General features: G+C 30.0%; 1 pseudogene; it reads right to left on the bottom strand.

Moving 5' to 3' along the window:
• Nucleotides 1–4,590: 4,590 nt before the first annotated feature.
• On the bottom strand, nucleotides 4,591–6,311 carry LOC110654196 (DNA damage-repair/toleration protein DRT100-like; annotated as a pseudogene).
• Nucleotides 6,312–9,194: the final 2,883 nt, after the last annotated feature.

The raw sequence follows: 9,194 nt of genomic DNA, 5'->3' as shown, positions 1-9,194 counted from the left end.
GGTTTACCGGAAAGGAGAGAAACAAGAACGGAGTGGGTATAATCATAGACAGGACATTGAAAGACGCAGAGTAGTGTGAAAAGAGTAGGAGATAGAATTATACTAGTAAAGCTAGTAATAGACGGAGAAACAATAAATATAGTTAGTGCTTATGCCCCACAAATAGGACTAGACAGTGAGAGTAAACAAAGGTTTTGGGAAGATATGGATGATTTAATGCAAAGCATACCGAATGAAGAGAATGTTTTCATTGGTGGAGATTTGAATGGACATGTAGGAAGTGATAGACAAGGTTATGAGAATGTTCATGGAGGTTTTGGTTTTGGCAGTCGAAATGAGGAGGGAAAAAGCATCCTGGATTTTGCTATGGCATACAACCTAATACTAGCAAATACCTACTTTATAAAAAGAGAGTCACATTTAGTGACTTTCAAAAGTGGGCAACATAGAAGTCAAATCGACTTCCTCTTAACCAGGAAGACAAATAGAGCTCTATACAAGGATTGCAAGGTCATTCCAGGAGAGGCTTTAACAAGTCAACATAGGTTGGTGGTCTTGGATGTCAAGTTTAGGAACAATTCAAGTAAGGTCAGAAGAAATAGTGTAGCTCGAACAAAGTGGTGGGAGTTCAAAGGAGTAAAGTAAGTGAAGTTCAAAAATGAGCTTCTTGAGTCTGAAGTATGGAAGCTAGATATGGAGGCCAATGATATGTGGATACAGATGGCATCAAAGATTAGAGAAGTAGCTAGAAAAGTACTTGGGGAGTCTAAAGGACATGGACCACCCTCAAAAGAGAGATGGTGGTGGAATGAGGAAGTACAAAAGGCATTGACGAGAAAAAGGGACTGGTATAAGAAATTACCTAAATGTGATAATAATGAGGCATATGAACAGTATAAGATAGCAAAGAAAGAGGCAAAAAAGGCAGTTAGCCAAGCAAGAGCACAGGCCTTTGAAAAGTTATATGAGAAACTTGGAACTAAAGAAGGGGAGAAAGATATTTATAGATTAGCAAGGAGTAGAGAAAGGAAATGTCAAGATCTCAATCAAGTTAGGTGCATTAAGGATAAAGAAGGAAAAGTGTTGGTGAAAGATGAGGACATTAAAGAAAGATGGAGAAATTATTTTAATGATCTCTTTAATAATAGTCAAAATGGAAATAGCGTGAATATAGATTATAGAACAATAGAAAAGAATGTAAATTATACTAGAAGGATTAGATCTTTAGAAGTAAAGGAAGCACTTAAGAGAATGAAAGTAGGTAAAGCCTGTGGACCTGATGAAATACCAATTGAAGTGTGGAAGTATTTGGGAGATATGGGAGTGGCATGGTTAATTAAATTATTTAATAAGATTCTAAACTCAAAGAAAATGCCTGATGAATGGAGGAAGAGTATTTTAGTACCTATTTTTAAAAATAAGGGAGACATACAGAGTTGCTCAAACTATAGGGTAATTAAACTCATGAGCCATACTATGAAGTTGTGGGAGAGAGTTGTGGAGCATCGACTACGTCATGATACTTCTATCTCTCTCAATCAATTTGGTTTCATGCCTGGTCGTTCAACTATGGAAGCGATCTTTCTCATTAGAAGCTTGATGGAGAAATATAGAGATGGGAAGAAAGATCTACACATGGTTTTTATTGATTTGGAGAAGGCTTATGATAGTGTTCCAAGAGAGGTCTTATGGAATGCGTTAGAACAAAAGAGGGTATCTATTAGGTACATACAAGTATTGAAGGAGCAACTACTATTATGCGCACAGTGGGAGGCGACACAAGAGATTTTCCGATCTCAATTGGATTACACCAAGGATCAGCCATAAGCCCTTACCTTTTTACATTAGTTTTAGATGAACTGACTAAACATATACAAGAGAGTATTCCTTGGTGCATGATGTTTGCGGATGATATTGTTCTGATAGATGAGACACGAGAAGGAGTCAATAGGAAGCTAGAACTTTGGAGAAGTACTCTAGAGTCAAAGGGTTTTAAGTTAAGTAGAACAAAGACAGAATACATGCATTGCAAGTTCAGTGAAGGCCAAACTGGTGATAGGGAAGGAGTTAGTTTGAATGGAGTGGCACTGTCCCAAAGTAATCACTTTAAATATCTAGGCTCAGTCCTTCAAGTTGATGGGGGATGTGAGGAGGATGTTAGTCATAGGATTAAAGCCGGATTAAAGCCGGATGATTGAAGTGGAGACGTGCCACTGGAGTTTTATGTGATCGTAAGATTCCCAATAAGTTAAAAGGAAAATTTTACCGTACAGCCATACGACCGGCTATGCTATATGGTAGTGAGTGTTGGGCACTGAAAGAGTCGTATGGATCTAAGATAAGAGTTGCAGAGATGAGAATGTTAAGGTGGATGAGTGGTCATACTAGACTAGATAAAGTCCGTAATGAAAGTATTAGAGAAAAGGTAGGAGTGGTGCCAATTGAAGATAAGTTGAGAGAAGGGAGATTGAGGTGGTTTGGTCATGTGAAGCGTAGACATACGGAGGCTCCAGTTAGACAAGTAGAGCACATTAGGCTAGAGGATAGAAAGAAAAAAAGGGGTAGACCTAAATTGACTTGGAGGAGAGTAGTACAGCATGACTTAGAAGCATTACACATTTCTGAGGATTTAACCCAAAATCGTTTAGAGTGGAAAAAGCGAATCCATATAGCCGACCCCAAATTTTTGGGATAAAGGCTTAGTTGAGTTGAGTTGAGTTGAGTATTGCATTCATAAGTATCATTAATTTTAAAATTATATTTTAATATTTTTTATTTTAATTTTAATAATTTAGTAATTACAAATCAAAATCCTTTTTATTTTAATTTACATATTTAGTTTAATAAATTAGTTATTTATTTTATGTGTTCTAAATTTTTTTTATTTATTTGTGTCTTTAAGATTTGTTTTCTTGTTTTCATTTACTCCGTGGGATCAATATCAACTTACCCCATATGCAAATAGTTTAGGTAAGGTATTTTTAGTCGGTGGATTCCACATGCATCAAATTTTATTATTATTATTATTATTATTATTATTATTATTATATCTTTCTTTCACTTTCGTTTCATGATTAAGGTTAAATGCATTAAATAATTAAATTCTAGTTAGCATTTTGATGAATGTTATGAACATAATTCATTGTAGATTTTTTTTAATATTCCTTTATTTTTCAGTAATTTAAAATTTTACATTTAATATTAGAGGGTATAATTTTTTGAAGTTTAAAATTTTAACAAATATTTTATTTTAAACTGTCATTGTTTATTTTTAAAACTTATTTTTCAAAATATAAGGGATAAAACAGTTTTTCAAAAATAAATAATAAAAAAACTGAAACAGTATTTAGTTTTTGAAAAGTAAAAAATAAAAAACCTACGATGATATCAAACACATCCTCAAGAACATACGTCTCACCTCATATTTTATCCAAAAATATCCAATTAGATATGGCAACGGATGTGAAAATCATTCTACTTAACTCGAATTTAATTAATATTCTCAAAATTCGATTAAAATTAATTTTCAATTACTTAAATTTATTTCAAACCCGATTATTATTACCTAAAAAATAGCTAAATAGATTAATTTTATTTTATATTTTAATTAATAATTTACCTAAAAAATTTTTTTATTAATAATTTATATTTTAAATTTTTAATAATTTCATAAAATATTTAAATTTTATTGTATATATAATAAAATATATAATGTTTATAAACATTATTATAAAAACTATATATTTTATATTTAATTAAGTATTTATGGTTAATGCCATTCTCAATTCCATTTGCAATTGCCTTCTTTCTTTCCCCAGGATTTCTTTTATTCGGGTTCTGCGTGAAGCAAATAATGTTGCCGATTCTTTGGCCAAACAAAGGTTTGTTTTTGTCTATCTTCATCTGGTGCCTAGGTGTACGAAGAACTCATGCCACTTTTTGGTTTATTTGGGTGGTGGAGCCTTCAAGTTCATTTGTTTATTTGATTGGGATTATTATTCATCTTGGAAGCCTGATGTTTTGGTTATTTTGCTCAGTCACGTTGCTGCTTTTTTAGCTCTTTATTTCCTGGGTTTGTAATGGTTTGTGCTCTGTTCTTTTGCTGCGTTATATTTTTTACTGCTTTGGAGCTTTGGTGTTATGATTGCTTTTATTCTGGTTTGTCTTTTGTTCCATATTTTTCCAGATTTTTTTCACTTAGTATTCATTATTCTAGGCTGAATGTATTAGGAAAGTCTGATGATCAAGAAGTAGTTAAAAAATGTTTGCTAAATTTTTCTTGGATATTTTGATTAATAAAAATGATTTATTTATAACAAAAAAAAATAATATATATATATAAATTGATTCAGGTAACGGATACTCAACATGTAAAATTCGAATTCGTCACGGGTATTATTCTTCAAATTTAATCTAATTTCAAATTCAATTATATATTACTTAAGCCTATCTTATTAGGGTTTGATTAGATAAGTACTTACAAAAATTCGATCTATTTGATATGCTATTCAATGAAAGTTTATAATTCAATACTATTTTAATTATTTTTAAATTTTTAATTGAAGCTATATTAACTAAGAATTGATAGAGTAAAACATAATTAGCAAAATTTTTTACTATCAGAGAGGAGAACATTCCCAAATTATTTACCACATCAAAATAGAAAATACAACAAATTAGTACATCTTAATATCAATTAGAGCATGTCAATTTTTTTGCAATCTGATGTAGTGCCAGCCATTTCCTTCCTAGTTAACTTTTCCAACAGAGTCGAGGGTAACCTTTCGTTGGTCAAATTTATTGGCTTCCTACGCCTTGCAAGGAGCTAGTGGAGAACCACACAAGCAGTCATTTCCTACAAATGCACTGGCAGGGAATTTTGTTGCTGGAATCTTTCCGCATAGATGATTATAACTCAAATTCAAACTTTCCAACCCAGAAACTGTATTGGGTATCTTTCCATAAATCAAATTCCTTGACAAATCCAAGTGCTTCAATGTATTAACAATCCTCAAATTTCCCAGATCAAACTTCAACTTGTTCCCTGAAGCCCAAAATCCAACCAAATCACTTGTCTGGTTCAGTAGCCAAATGGGACTGCCTGAAATTTCATTCTCAGAGAGATCAATATAGTCATAGAAATATGTCTCCTTTGGCTTCCAGTCATTTAAGTTCATCTTAATCCCACATTTTGCCAGCTTCAGAGAGAAAATAATAGGAGAGGAAGTCACCCAATTGGGTATTTGCTTAAGTTGGAATTGATTATAAGACAAATCCAGGGATTCTATCCCTTTCACATTCATGGTGGGAAATGGGTCTACAAGAGAATTGTAGGAGAGGTCAAGGCTGAAGATTTTTGTGAGGTTCCCAAAACTTTTTGGTACAGTTCCTGTGAACTTGTTTCCTGACAGATCTAGTGTGTCTAGAGCTGTAAAAGATCCAAGAAAATCTGGGATTTGTCCTGATAATGCGTTGTGACCCAGCTCAAGATATGCCAATTTTGGTGCTAGTAATGATATTGAAGTTGGGATTTTCCCAGAAAATTTGTTGTGGGAAAGTTCAAGAATTCTGAGATTAGTGAATGATGAGAAAAAATCAGGAATTGAGCCTGAAAGTTGGTTGTATTGAAGACTTAGAAAGGTCAAGCTCTTTAATTTGCTAATTCCAACTGGGATTGTGTCAGTGAGAAAATTCTTACCAAGTTTGAGTTGTTCAACCCAGTTAACTCGGATATTGAAGTGGGTATTGACCCACTGAATTGATTCCCTACTAAACTCAGCGCCTCCAGTTGGGTTAACTTTCCTATGTTACTGGGTATTTGACCCGAAAGCTTATTGTTTTCTATATAAATAAACTTGAGCTTGGGCAACCCGAATATAAGATCCGGGAATTTGCCAGTAATATTTCTCAAGTTCTGAAAGTAAATGCCATCAAGATTTTGGACTTTTACTAGGGATGGTGAGATTGTACCGGATAAGAAGCTGTTGGGTTTTTCGGGTTGCCCGGAAAGTGATATTGCCGTGACCCGGTTGTCAACAAGGCAAGTTACACCCGCCCAGGTGCAGCATTCGGTGCCGGACTTCCACGAGCTAAGCATACCAGATGGGTCATGGGTAACACCCGATTTGAAAGCCAAGAGACCCGCTTCATCATCCACGTGACAGGCAGCTGATGTGATTTTGAAGCAGAGGCAATAGAGAGCAAGAGTAGGGAAGAAGAGAGGGGAGAGATTCATGCTAGTTTTGATAAAAGGAAGTGGAATTGTGAAGATGAAGAAGTATTGGCTTGGAAGAGAGCTTCTTAGATGGGTTTTAAAATTCAATGCATAGCCCACACCCCATGTGCCTGATCTGCTCATCTTTTTCATATATTCAATAAATGCAGCCTGGATTGCTTTGGAATTTTGCAAGTTGCTCACTACATAATTCTAAAATTTAAACCTTAACATTATACATTAAATAAAAATTATCCGATAAATTGTATAAAATTATATAAAAATAGCCAAAATTCTTATACTCTCCATTTTTAACATGATTATATTATAATTTTTTACTAAATTTTATTTATAATTTCAAATTTTATAATTTAAAATATTTAATATCATAAAATTAAAACAGTTGGTGGCACTGGCAATATGGAAAAATTATATAATATTCAACGTAAGTATATGTCATAAATAACAGATAAATAGTGTTTAAACAAGTATATAAATATAATTATTTTAAAAAAATTATAAAATAATTATAAAATTATGAAATTCACTCATACAAACATATTTGCTTATTAAAAGTCATCCATATTTATATGTTGATTCATTATTAAATTTATTTTATATGAAATAATTATTTACAGTATAATTTATAGGATACGACAATTCCACCTCAGACACAGTGGTGGTTCAAGGAGGGTGGATAATGACCTAACGACGCGCATGCTGATCCAACCCAAGCAACAGCACTCATTGGGTCAAGCTCGTCGGCTAGTCAAAATCAAATGCCAGCCACAGTTTATGTTAGCTTAGCCAAAAATCTTATTTTATTCAGATGAATTCCATCTGCACTTCACCATGATATTGCTTACACTAAATATTAATTTTTGAATATCAAAAATAAAGTTTTTTTTTTTTAATTAAATTTTTTTTTTTATAGAGAAGAGAATTTTAGGAGTTATATTTTCTTCTGCTTTCCTTTTACAGACACGTGGCTATTACGATAGGTCAAGTCAAATCACAATTCCTAACATAATTTGGTACAAAACCATTAGCTAAAAATAGGATTATTTAAATAATAATATCTATTTATTTCTATATCTATATTTATTTTTTATATATTTATATTAAAAAAAAAAAAGAAAAAGTGACGGTCATTTTATTTAGTATTCTATTTTTTTTATTTTTAAAATTTTTCAATTTTTCTCTTAATTTTCTTTTATTTTTCTTATTTTAATTGAATTAATTAAGAATTTTTAATTTAAAATTAATATATTTATATACAATTAATTTTGACGATTAAAAATATAATTATCTTAATATTCATTGTATATATGACTTTTATTTTATGGTTTGTAATATTTAAAATTTTATCTAGTTTTATGGTATAAATCTTGAATTTGTCTTTTATTTATTTATTTTTTTTTTCATTTTTATTGGTCCATTTTGGAAATATAACCATATTAATGAAAGTTCAATGCATTTTACTATTTTTCATTTTATGATTTTTAATATTTAAATTTAATTATTATAAATATCACTTTAAGAAAAATATCTATTATAAAGTTACTTTTTCATTAACATAGTAAATTAAAAAATACATATAAATATTAATTTTTTAATTATAATAAATCTTAATTTTATTTTGTCCCATATAACGCAAAAGATACAATTAATTGTAATAATGTATAATACTTGATTTTATTTAAAAATTTTTATTATAAAATTTATTTTTTATTTTAAGTAATTTTTAAAAATAAATATATTTTATATTAGTATCATTATTATAATAATTCAATTATATATTATATTTAAATTAAAAATATTGTAATTTATCTATATCTATACCTTTTTATATCTATATATTAAAATAAAGTAAAGAGAAGGTGATTCTTTATTTGTATAGTATTTCTATTTATTTTTTCTTTGAAATTTTTGAATTTTTCTTTATTTTTCTATATTTTGATTGAATTAATAAATATATTTTTTAAATATAAAAATTAAAATTTTATATAATTATTAATTATGACATTGAAAATATAACTTTATTAATTATACTCATCATATATCTCTCCAATTTTCTACATTTTATAAATATTTTATTTTGTGTTTTTACATAGTTAAATTTAAATTTTAATTTAAAATATATTATTATTATTATTATTATTATTAATTTTTTTTAGAAAATTTTGAGTTTTTTTTCTCCATTTTCATATATATATTGATTAGACAATTAATGTATTTTTTAAATTTAAAAATTATTAATTTTATATAATTATTAATTATGACACAAAAAATATAATTATATTCATTGTATATCTCTCCATTTTTTTATTTTCATTAATATTTATTTTTCAGTTTTTAATATTTTAATTTTAATTTTAAAGTTTTATTTTGTTTTATGTTTTATTAAATGATACTATGTGCTTACAAATCCGAGTAAAATAAGTAAAATTCCACATCAACATCCAACGGGGCAGTCAGAAAGGTCAAATGCTGGTGAAAAGACCAAGCGAACCAAATAAAGCACAATCGAACTGAAACAAGACCGAAAAGAAGTATTTCGGCTTGCCCTATAGAAGATATACTAAGCAATAGTCACGCCAATAATGAAGTAAGATCGGATTTTATAGAGACAATCTCAGCATATCAGTCAAGATAATCTCCATAAAACAAAGCAACGACTATGTTCCTAAGAAGCCTAAAATACCAACTAAGTAACCAGAAAAAAGGTACACATATTTTTATTCTCAAAATCTCATTACAATTTTTGTTCAAATTTCACATCCAGTTCTTTGACTTGAGTATCGGAGTAGCTTGCTAGAAGGCCACCCATCTCATTTTTTCTTTATTGTGGGTCTCCGTGGCATTAGGATTAGTATCCAGGAACTCACGGTAGCATCAGTGGCGCCGTCTATGGGAAACTTAGATCACAAACTGAGAACCTATATCTAAAATCATTTCTCTTCCTTTTAACATTTTTTGT

This window comes from Hevea brasiliensis, chromosome 12 (genome assembly GCF_030052815.1).
Source record: "Hevea brasiliensis isolate MT/VB/25A 57/8 chromosome 12, ASM3005281v1, whole genome shotgun sequence".
Lineage (NCBI taxonomy): Eukaryota > Viridiplantae > Streptophyta > Magnoliopsida > Malpighiales > Euphorbiaceae > Hevea > Hevea brasiliensis.
This window is presented reverse-complemented; position numbering and strand designations above follow the sequence as displayed.